This window comes from Halichondria panicea, chromosome 7 (genome assembly GCF_963675165.1).
Source record: "Halichondria panicea chromosome 7, odHalPani1.1, whole genome shotgun sequence".
Lineage (NCBI taxonomy): Eukaryota > Metazoa > Porifera > Demospongiae > Suberitida > Halichondriidae > Halichondria > Halichondria panicea.
Window position 1 is genome coordinate 4,518,702 of NC_087383.1, and position 11,977 is coordinate 4,530,678.

Genomic DNA, 11,977 nt, shown 5'->3' on the forward strand with positions numbered 1-11,977 from the left:
GCTCTTCATCAGTACTCAGGCTGGCAGTACTAGAGGCTAGAGCTTGGCAAACTGGCACTAGAGCTTGGCAAGTTGGCACTAGATCTTGGCCTTGACTCACGCTTGAGAAATAATGGTCCAGTTTCTGCGACATAGTTGCTGCTCTCAATCAACCTCTGTGGTAGATTATTGATCAGTTGCTGCACAGTGCATTGCGCATGTGCAAGAAATACACTGTAAAAAAAAAAGTGTGGTGAGCACACTAAAACCGTCGCATATAGCACACTTTTTCAAAAAAGCGTGCTATATGCGACGGTTTTAGTGTGTCCACCGCACTTTTTTTCAATCATTTTTTACAGTGTAGTTTATAGCCACACCTGCTTCAATTAAATGGTGCATGCTAAATTAATTAATTAAAGAAGCTAGCCAGCTAGCTAACTAGCTTAGTTACACTGAAGAATCAAAGTTACTAGTATAGTATAGAGCTAGCTCTTGGACATGCTGTTTGTCTGCCACTAATCTATACCAGTAATTCCCAGGCTCAGTGAAGACAGTCATCAGAGAAGGTGGGGCTCTTAGTGTGGTTTTTGCAGAGGAAGGGGGGGCTCTAGCCCCCAAAGCCCTGCCCCTCCCTACGCCCCTGTCTTTGCTACAACGCAGGACATATAACTCACCTCGAAAAAAACCCAACGTAAAGCCACCAAATATATACTACAAAACTGGGATATGAACTACAAAGATAGACTTATCATGTGCTCAAACTAAGTTGAATTACTATTGCAACAATGTTTCATCAGTAGGGTAAAACTAACCTGTCTCACGACGGTCTAAACCCAGCTCATGTTCCCTGTTAGCGGGTGAACAATCCGATACGTAATGTATACTGGCTCGAATTACATGTTCTTTGTGATACACAACAGTCAGCTGACAACTTTGACATAACCAAGTACATCAAGTTTGTCACCAAGAATGCTTCAAGTAGAAAAACTCGTTCGATAACTTAACAAACTTGTACACAATGTATCGCACTACAATACCAACCGTCACTTCTATTTTAACCATATAGTAAGGCTTTGGAATGCTCGATCTGCCCACTACCTAGATCTACCTACTTCGTATCACCTAACTCGTCATGCACTTCACAGAAAACCATGCACTTCGGTCCTCAAATTCAGTCCCTGTAACAGATGTATCGCGAACTGCATAAGAACTTACCAGAACTATAGCTAGTGTTGTCAATTTATCCATCTCGATCTTAATTTTGTCCCCATTAAGTATAGGCTCAGGGCATCATGTTAGTGATGCCTGCACGTCTGTCAGTCACAATTTTCCAAGCCATTTCTTTTATATCATTACCTCACACTGTGACTGTAAAGCTTGAATAATAATAATAAATGTTGCGTTCCGTCAGTGATGCAAATCGAAGTACTTGGGTTTAGCTACAGCACAAATGATCGAAATGACGGAGGAGCAGCTGAGGAAGCAGTGCATGCATGTACATTGTATCCTGTTGGGTCTTGCAAACCTCTTATGAGCTCACTATTGTGTTTTGAAGATTGCAACCTATTGCCAAATTCAACAGGCTAGGTAAATACATGTCACAATCTGCACAAATTACCTCATCCCAGAGGTATATTTTGTATTTCTATAAATTAATGATCTCTCTAATAATAATAATATAGGTTTACACTAGCCTCGATCCCAGGCCGAGTTTTTGCTTTTATAACGGTTAGGCGAACAACTAGGCCTGGTACTAGTTGTCTGCGCATACGTCAAATTTTCATTGTATTTGTGGTCGGCAAAAATATTTAATAAATCAATAATCGAAATTTGTACACAGAAAATACACAGAGTGAGTACACACAAAATATGCACATAGGGAGCTGCTTTACAAGGGCCTGGGGAGTTGCCAGTTGTGGTGCAGCACGATTACAGTGACCCAGGGCAACTTCAAGATGATTGAATGTCTTCAAATTACGTTTCAACGATTTAGCAGGCTGCTGGACTTCTCTGATTCTAGGCCCCAACTCGTAACTTGAGAAAACGTAGATTCTCTTGATGCCTCTGAGCTACCCAGCAACGCTCGAACGAGCAGGTCATACTCCAGTCCTGTAAGTATAGGACAATATTAAAGAAACCAAACACGGTTAAACCCTTACCTTAAACTGTCCAGTCTCGTCCATTAGTATAGCCAAGAGGAGCACTGTTGGGATAGCTGGATATTAGCCATTGCTCCTGTACAGAGAAGTAGACATTCTAAATACGTGTAGATCTATATTAAATTTCTCGTATTTTAAACAGGTTATAGTGTCATTGTCGACGAGCTGATGATGGCAGCACCAAGTTCTCTAGCTCACACTCTTCACTTGATCCACCATATTAATGATGAAACTATAGTCTACCTAGATCTTGCCAAACATGATGATAGCACAGGGCCCACACAAAAATGTCTGACCTTAACAAGCTTGACAAAGCTTTATACCTCTTCCCTTGTTGTTCAGTCTTCAGAATAATGTTTTCTAAGCTTCAGAGAAGAGAGAAGCTTCAGCTAAGAGCCATTCCAATAATGATAAAACGGGAACTGACTTCTAGTACACGATAGTACACGAATATAAATGTCACAAAAGTGAACGAGAATATCCATTAGTCAGAATCTGACTAACGATTGACGCATGCGCAGACAACTAGTACCAGGCCTAGTTGTTCGCCTAACCGTTATAAAAGCGAAAACTCGGCCTGGGATCAAGGCTAGGTTTACACAAGCTCCAATACAGAGATGCAGTAGTGTCTTATGTTCGTGAAGATTGTGACCTGGGGCGGAATTACCATGCATATAATTATGTGTGTGACGTTCATGCATATTAATTAGTGCATGCATAATTATGTTTATATGTCTTCATGACATAATTAAAACCTAATTGCATGCACAAAGCATTGAAGCATGACTGGAGGGACTGTAAATTTAAAGGAGACTGCACAACGTCGTTTCAGGATTTGCGTTAACACAAATCCTGAAACTGCATCCACGGGGGAACAGCAACATATTGAGCCATAGTAAGCTGGTTCAGTCACTCTATACATACCCTGAAGCTATGGCTGGAAATAAAAGGACTGTAAATATAAAGGAGACTGCACAATGTAGTTTCAGGATTTGCGTTAACACAAATCCTGAAACTTTATCTGATAGTCTAAATTACACTCTATACGGGATATGAAGAAAACATTGACTAATTTCAGGATTTATGTCAACACAAATCCTGAAACTTCATCCACGGGATAACAGCAACACATTGAGCCACAGTAAGCTGGTTCAGTCACTCTGTACATACCCTGAAGAAGCTATGGCTGGATATAGAAGGACTGTAAATGTAAAGGAGACTGCACAATGTAGTTTCAGGATTTGCGTTAATTAACACAAATCCTGAAACTTCATCCACGGGATAACAGCAACATATTCAGCCACAGTAAGCTGGTTCAGTTACTCTGTATATACCCTGAAGCTATAGCTAGAAATAGAAGGACTGTAAATATAAAGGAGACTGCACAATGTAGTTTCAGGATTTGCGTTAACACAAATCCTGAAACTTCATCCACGGGATAACAGCAACATATTGAGCCACAGTAAGCTGGCTCAGTCACTCTATACATACCCTGAAGCTATAGCTGGAAAGAGACGGGCTGTAAATTTAACGGAGAGTGCACAGACTCGTTTCAGAATTTGCGTCAACCATGCATTCAGGCTAAACACAAATCCTGAACCTCTGATCTGTCTCACAGGATAACAGCAACACACATTGAGCCACACTATACGGTTACCCACAGTAAGCTAACCCAGTCACTCTCTACACACTCTAAATATATAAAAAGTCTACCTGGGAAATAATAGAAAGCATATTGTGAATGTAACAAAGAGAGCAGTGGGTCTGCACAAACTCGATTGAAAATGACATGAAAAGGATGGATGGCCGGATACAGTGAGCCACAGTACCCTGCACAGTACCTTAGCTAGACTAAAGATAATAAGCTTATCTATAGACTATTATACTCTGTTGTCAGTGGTATTGACTCATCTTCACTCAAGATTTATAGTTGTACTACTACAGTTTGTGCAAGTGCACAATAATTTTCCTTTGCGCATTTTAACAATGGAATGTATGGCCACACCCATAATGCTCTTCATTTTCTATTTTTTAGGCATTTCGGATTTTCAGATTTATGGCACAACACGCGCATATACTCATGATGATAGGGAGTCATTCACTCCTGGGGGAGTCCTCCACACCTTAGGCAGGAATGACGGGGGGGGGGGGGGGGGGTCACTCCCACCCAAGATAGACTTTAATTTGGGCTGCCCACTTTTGATTTTACTGGCAGCTATAGCTAGCCTCAGCTACATACAAGTCCTGGACTTCGCTTTAGAATCCATTTTTACTGATCACATGGTGGCAGATCTCTGCGCTCTGCGCATGCGAAGACTGGTTAAAAGTTCATGTTGCAAGAACTCTGCAAAACCCTGTAACACAAGTTAGTTATGCCTCCTCGGTGCGCATGCGAAAGCGAGGTATACAATAGTGTGTCTGTGTGTGTAGACTGCTACAGCTTCTCAAGGATCAATGAAGTGCAAGTAAGAGTTTCTATATAGGCTTTTAGTCATGTTTACTTGGATTTGAATTTGTGGATTTGCAAAATAATGCTTCGTTCTCGAGTTATGCGTAGTTTTGCTTACTGTGCAACTCACTCATATTTAAAGGTCTATATACCTATTTTAGCAGTTAGGCCAGGCAAAGTAGATTAGTAGTTTCTCATCACATGGTTTTTAAAAATTGATGAGGCCATGAGATCATTATCAGAGGAGGTCCGACTGGCGCGGTGCAGCTCAAGTATAATTAGCCTTTGATTACTCTCATGCGACGTGAGCGGGGCGTGGGCGGATAATTATTGCTCATTAAAGGTCCTCTACTGGCTCATCTGATTGCTCAGGTTGCACGTCCTCTACAAACTCACTGCACATATATACATGTAGCAAAATTATAAATTATATGTAAAATAAATTATGTAGATTGCACATAAAATATATTATATGCAGTACCTGAGGTCAACTTTTCTCTGCTGCTCGTAATTCTCCCATATTTCTCCGGCAAAGTTAAACGATTTTTCCACCAGCACTCTTATGCGAGTCCTACGATCCGGTCTTCTCATGTCCTGAACCAGTCGTTCACTTGTACACTCTCTACGTACATTCTCGTTCTGAAGTAAACAAATGAATGAATGTACAGTCACACATACATTATTATCCAGCATAATGTACCCAGTCCATAATAGCAAGGTTCATTCTCATGTTGAATGTAGCTTCCCTGAAGTGTACACGTTTTGAGATGTATGTGAGCAGCTGGTGATTGAAAGACTCCACCCAGAATGTGTCTCGACACTGTAAAAACAACATCATAGGAATGTTAATAATAATTAGAAAAAAACCTCACTCGACAATATGATTCGGCATTCTTGTAAATAAGGGTATCTTTTAGTGCTGACGTGAATGACTCGATTGCAAGAGGATCCTCTACAGAGTACAGACAACTTATTATCTATCATACACACTCACCTGATAACCTGATAATGTTTAACGATATTCAGAATGTTCTTTCTTAGATTGTCTGCTGACTGCTCACAGTTCTTCATACAGTAGTACAAGTTAACTTTCATACTTTTACCTATTAACGAATATTTTTATGTTACTGAGCACTTTTATAATCAAAGCTTACGTTTGTCAGATAACTCTGGAAACCACGTCTTTCCTTGAGCCTTTTTAGTCCCAATTGCTACTTTCTTCATCTTCTTCGCTACATTCTTAGTGCCTGAAAATACGCGGACACGGTAATACTTGAGATTTGAGATTCTACTTCTACACACTTACCATGCCATGTGTCGTACGAGTTTGTAAGGTTGAGATCATCAGTGACAAATCTCTTGACTACAGGCTGATTATCATGTGCTACTTCAACAATATTGAGACCTGAGACATAATATCCACAACAAATAAACACAACCTCATAATGTTGATGCTTGAACATACCTTTATCTATGACTTCCGGAAGAACTATCTTAGTACACGCTACTTCTCGAGTCTGAGCACAGATGTGTTCTTTCCTGGAAACAGTCGAACACCCAACAATTCTTTTCGTACTAGAAAAAGATAATTTTTATATGATAAACGACAGCAGCGCACTTGTAGATAATGAAAATAATTAGTTTACCTTCCCGAGAGGCAGGGAACAGTCGTGTTATAAGCATTTGCTGTTGAGTCGTGGCGAGCATCTGTTATTACCCACTATTGATAAAGTCATTAATGAAAAACAAAAACAAAACTAGCACATAAGAATTAATTACCTCACCGTCCTGCGAGTAACCAGGCAATGCCTTCACTTCGTCAATCGCTCTCAACATGGATGCCTTGGCACAAGCGTTCACGACGTCTAAGTATCCACCTTTCTTGTACACTGTAACGTCACAGTAAGAGTACAGTTATAACATAGCATAAACTCAAAAAATCAATGCCTAACACATTTGCTACTAAAAATTTACAAAATTCTGTGTATCTCAGAACCTACTAACAATTAAGCCTGCACTTCCGCTGGAGCTCAAAAGTTGCACAAGATAATGAAGTACTTGCACAAGTCAACAAATTTCAGATCTTAACTCAAACATATAACACATATTCTAGCAGCCATTTTGGAATGATGATGTCATACGATGTAACAGGTGGTGGTCCACTGGAAGCGCCAATAGTTGAACTTTAGGTGCCTGCACTCAAATTGATCCGATCATATTTAGTTTAGAAGATATACACAAAAACGTAAAAAAACAAAAGTTCTACTCTCTTTGTCTATTACAGTAGTGTCTTTTAAAAGCTACGATAAAAGCTCGACAAGCTGCACTGCAGTGCAGACTATACTCGACAAGTAAATACAGAGTGCAAGAGAACCTCTGCAAAATATTTACTGTCACATTGATGCCGCACCCACCGAAAATGACGTCAAAAGGGCGTAATCCAAAATTTTCTCGCGCTACTGCGCAAAAATTAATGCTCAGCACCTACCTACCACTTTTTCTAGATCCGCCACTGGACTGGGTCAGCCTGGGTGTTAATTATAAACCACTCCCTAATATACAGTGGGTGTGGCTCAATAATTTAGGCCACACCTAAAAAATAATGAATAATGAATTTTTTGGGGGGAAGGCTAAAAGTGATGAGGAGGCTGATGATCGTACATGAGAAACTAGTTTGCCTGGCCTTATAACCACCATGCACGCTTACACGTTTTAGCAATACAAGACTATAAATAGCTGTTCGCCTAAATTTTACTGGAATGTCCCTTTTTACTGGGTGTGGTCAGTCATTAGCATGCAAGTACTACACGTGGCTCACAGACTGGGCGTTTTATGAACAAGATTATGTCTCGAGAAAACACAACTTTCTTATTTTGAGCAAGTTACCCAGCAAAATAGCCTCGTTTATAAGGCGTAACGCGGATAGTTTTCAAGGTTTTACTACAGATTCAATGTAAAAGGATCACGTGAACTGCTTCTGTTCCCTCTTATTCTTCTATCTATGGATCTATCCATTAATTTTAGACTTGAACTTTTGGCATCAATCGTTTTCAGGGGCGGATCCAGGAATTTTTAAAAGGAGGAGCAGTTTGAAGAACATTTTTACTAAAAAAAGGTCAACAGTTTTTTTAAAGCTCAATCAATGTAGCTTTTCTGATCATGGATTGATTGATGACAGTATGACATACATAGTAGCAAGAGATAGCAGAAATGGATGGAATCATCTTGCTCTTCAGCTTCAAAAGTCTACAACTTGAAACTCGTCTTACTATATTACTCTTGTCCTGGACGGGGAAACAGAGTCGCCTTCCAGCGACTCCAATGGTCTGATGCTTAGCTAATGGTGGTCTTACTATATACGTGTGTGTGTGTGTGTGTGGAGAAACCCCTACCCTACTAGTGTCTTTGGATATCTTTCTCGGAACTGAGTACTCGTTGGGCTGCCAGTGACACTTAACTTGTGAGAGGCCTGGGTGGAAGTGCCCTTCTCTTCTCATAGCTAGCCTTGGCTAAAACTATAAATGACTCTGCTGACAGAAAGTTTCTGTTGCAAAGCCTGCAAATATGGTAGGAGAGACCATCCTCTGGAGTTATTAGAATGTGTGATTCTACTGAGCCTCTCTGTAAGATCTGAGGAAGGGCATCCTTTGGGGAACACTGCAATGCAATGAAAAGACAAGAACCTGCAGGATAAAGATTCAGCGGTAGCCATCTCTAGCTCTCTGTTGTTTTCCTACGAACCATGCGGTATAACGTATTCTCATTCTGTTTATTTTCCGTTTCAATAAATTTAGTGCATGTGCACTAACACCCCTGCAATGAACACCAGGCCATATTTTAATCGGCGTGGATTCGAGGCTAGGCGCGGTGCAGCTCAAGTAATTAGCCTTTGATTGAGCAATAATTATCCACCCACGCCCCGCCCACATCGTATGTTTTTGCTGAAAGTAATCAGGGGCTAATTACTTGAGCTGCACCGCGCCTGTCGTACCTCCTCTGACTGGATCCGCCACTGGTTTTTAACAACAATCATAGTCCATCATTACCCACCTTTGAGTTTCCCTATGACTCTGGATTCCGGATTTCAGCCTGCATGCAGCAAAATTCAAAATGTTCATCGTGATATAATGTGTGTATATGTGTATATTAAATTCATTATAGATAACACTCTAATACTTTTGAGCGAAAGCAAAAACATGGCGAGAGGCATTATTAGCACAGCGCCAGCTTGAACACTAGTTATTATATCAAGCATAATCTACCAACCCTATATATGTATCTAGCTCAGAGCAGCTATGTGCATCAGATTGCTTGCCAATATAATTGTGCTCATGCATCGATCCTGTACAATCATATGAATACTGCCTGTCCCAAGGTATTTTACACACATATCTATATACATGCAGTATAATTATAGTAATATCTATGGTAGATCTATACTTTAACTCAAAATAATGTTTAAGAATTCAATATACAACAAAACAGATTCTATACTCCAGCTATAGTTGTATTCGGTATATACACTATATTTCCCAGTCACTTAATACAGCTATATATATTCTACAGCAGTACGCATGTTCTTTACTTCTTTAGTTGTTTGAACACGTTTGGATATTTCCCACGTTAATCATCGCACAATTGGCTAGTATGTTAAGCGTCAGTGTGATTGGAGCAGTTGTTCCAGTTGAAGCTATGGGGATGGGAATGGGGAATGGGATTCCACCTGAACACGGTGAACCTGAACCTCCATATACCTCCACACAAAAACCACCACCTGCATATGTATGAATAAACATAATGATTATAATTATGGAGAGCTTATTATAATTATTGCTTGTAATTTACTGCATGCATTAAATATATAAGGTTCATTTACCGCTAACAGTGCAAACATCAATATCAGCCACGGTATTTCCTGCTGGTACTTGGACTCTCACTTGTGTACAGCCTGACGATATTCCACAGTTGACCAAAACATTTACAGCATTTGCAATGCCTGGAATCCAACCTAGTGCCGGCTGCAATATGGAATTTACAATATTTCCAGCAGTATCACAGTCCTGGATAGTTAGGAAAGACGCTGCTTGACTAATGCGGGCTCTACCCCTGTCTTCATGGGTAATTCTTGATTCTTTCACTGCATTGGACGAATCTTTTAAAGCTTGCAATACCAATGCTTGTGTTAGGGCTTCTTTGTTGTTCTGGCTCATCTGAATTGCCTTCAGCACATCTATCGCAAGTGATCCATTCACCAACTGTTGTGAGCATAAAGCCACTAACACCAGGAGGAAAGCGAATATCTTCATTCTTGCTGCTGATACAAATTGGGTCCTTGGCTGCTTATGAGTTGCTTATACTTGCTCTCTGTTTTCAGCTCATTATATAGCCTGCATGCTGACCTCGGTACAGTATGCAGGCAGAATCCTTTTAACTGCCATTTTTAGTGAATGTAATGTGATCTGTGTATCCAAGAAAAGATTATAGAGTGTTGACCTAGTTAATTCTATTAGCACATCCCAATGGCAAAACATTTAGCAGTTACTATAAGAAGCCAGAGGAGGTTGATCACATTGTTAATTAATCTTCTTGTAACCTCCAATTCCGTGGAAACTTGAGAGAAAGTAGCTATCCTAGCTAAGCCAAAAGGCTGCAAACGATCATAGGCTTCTATACTAGTATATAGGAAATGATGCTAACAATACTCAGTGATACTAGAAAGCATAGTCATGCTCAAAGTAATAAGCCAGAAACTAAGATTAGTCACAAAGTTCCATTTGTTGCTACACTTTCCTTGTTTCTTTGACTCCTGTCTTAATATAGCAAAAGGCCTATGATTGTTTTTCTAAAGCCGTCTATTATCATAAAGGTGCCCATTATGCCAGCATAATTCTCACACAAATAAGATGCCTATTTTGAGCATATATGCTAGCAAATCTATCAAGACCTATATAGTTGCGAATCCAATTTGATTTATGTAAAACTTGCTAGAATTCCCTCCCTCTATAAGCTGGTGGACACGCAACCATCGTATAAATTTAAAGCTATACACACGTGCTTGAGCACCCCATGCAGTTGTTGCCACAAGGCCTACAACATGTCTTGAAGTCAAGCATCCTAGCTGTGTTTCACGATTCATAATTATTTTCACACCTTCTTTAGCAATGCGATTGAGTGTATTCTTTATGCTCATGGAATTCTCCTAGAAAGCGCCCATTAAAGTGATTTTACTCATGTGTACCAGTGAAACCTGCACTTCAGCTCTAATGAGCACACACCAGATTAACAAGCATAGATTTACCACAGATATGTGTTGTAATGACTTTGGTAGCTAGTTATTCACTTAGTCATTTCCTGTTCATAATATTTCCTGTGTTGTAATGTTTACTGTACATGCACATGAGTTCTTATTACTAGTTAACACTTCTTTTGTATATAGGTCTATCTTATTGCTTTGTGCTCTAGCCTGGCAGTCTGCTCCTAGCGGCGCCCTTTGTGTTTATCGGCTCATTCTGTGTAGGCAATCATTTCACTGATAAGTGCACCAATTAGGCCATCTGACATGGCCATTTTGTGTAGGCAGTCATTTCACTGATAAGTGCACCATTAATTAAGCTGGCTGGTATTCTGTGTAGGCAGTCATTTCATAAGTGCACCATCTGGCATTTGCACGTGTTTTAACAGAACCAACAATTCCACTAGTCATGATGCATACATGATACATGATACAGTGAGAAGCCTCAGCCCACCATGCAACACCAATACAAACTGGAACAATTAATGTTATAATTATTGTTGTGATACAGTATTACGTATTTCATTTATATAGCCAATAGTTAATCCCATGATGTTAAAGCTTTGGTGTTGAATAAAAGCGAGCAAAGCTAAAAGCTCGAACCAGTACGTTTAAAACGACTTTCTTCTGATGACTAGCAGATTGCATTCATGAGCAAATAATGATCAAGCTAAGTGTGCATGCATGCAATCTGCTAGTCATTAGAAGAAAGTCGTTTTAAACGTACTGGTAGCTTTGCTCGCTTTTATTCGACACCAAAGCTTTAACATCAAAATTTGTCAAAGTTAAACTACTATACCTTGTTGTGTTGAGGCCTATCCATGGTACAAACACAGCGATATCGCATTCAGTTGAGTAGACAGACTGAACAAATTTGTCATGCACTTGCACTAGTATTCACTTTTCATAACAACTATAGACAGACCTTAGCTCAGCTTTCCCCCTCACTTGTGCATATAAAAAACCTTTTGGTGCATATTTCTCCCAGCCAATCCAGCAACTAAATATTAAGACCAAATGTTTCTTGGTCCTATTTCACAGTGTGTACCCATCCCAGAACAATAAGAGCCTCAGTAAAAGATGTTATAGAATACCAGG

General features: G+C 39.9%; 1 pseudogene; it reads right to left on the reverse strand.

Annotated features, from left to right (window-relative positions):
* Window positions 1-4,909: 4,909 nt before the first annotated feature.
* On the reverse strand, window positions 4,910-8,671 carry LOC135338973 (uncharacterized; annotated as a pseudogene).
* Between the last annotated feature and the right edge of the window lie 3,306 nt (window positions 8,672-11,977).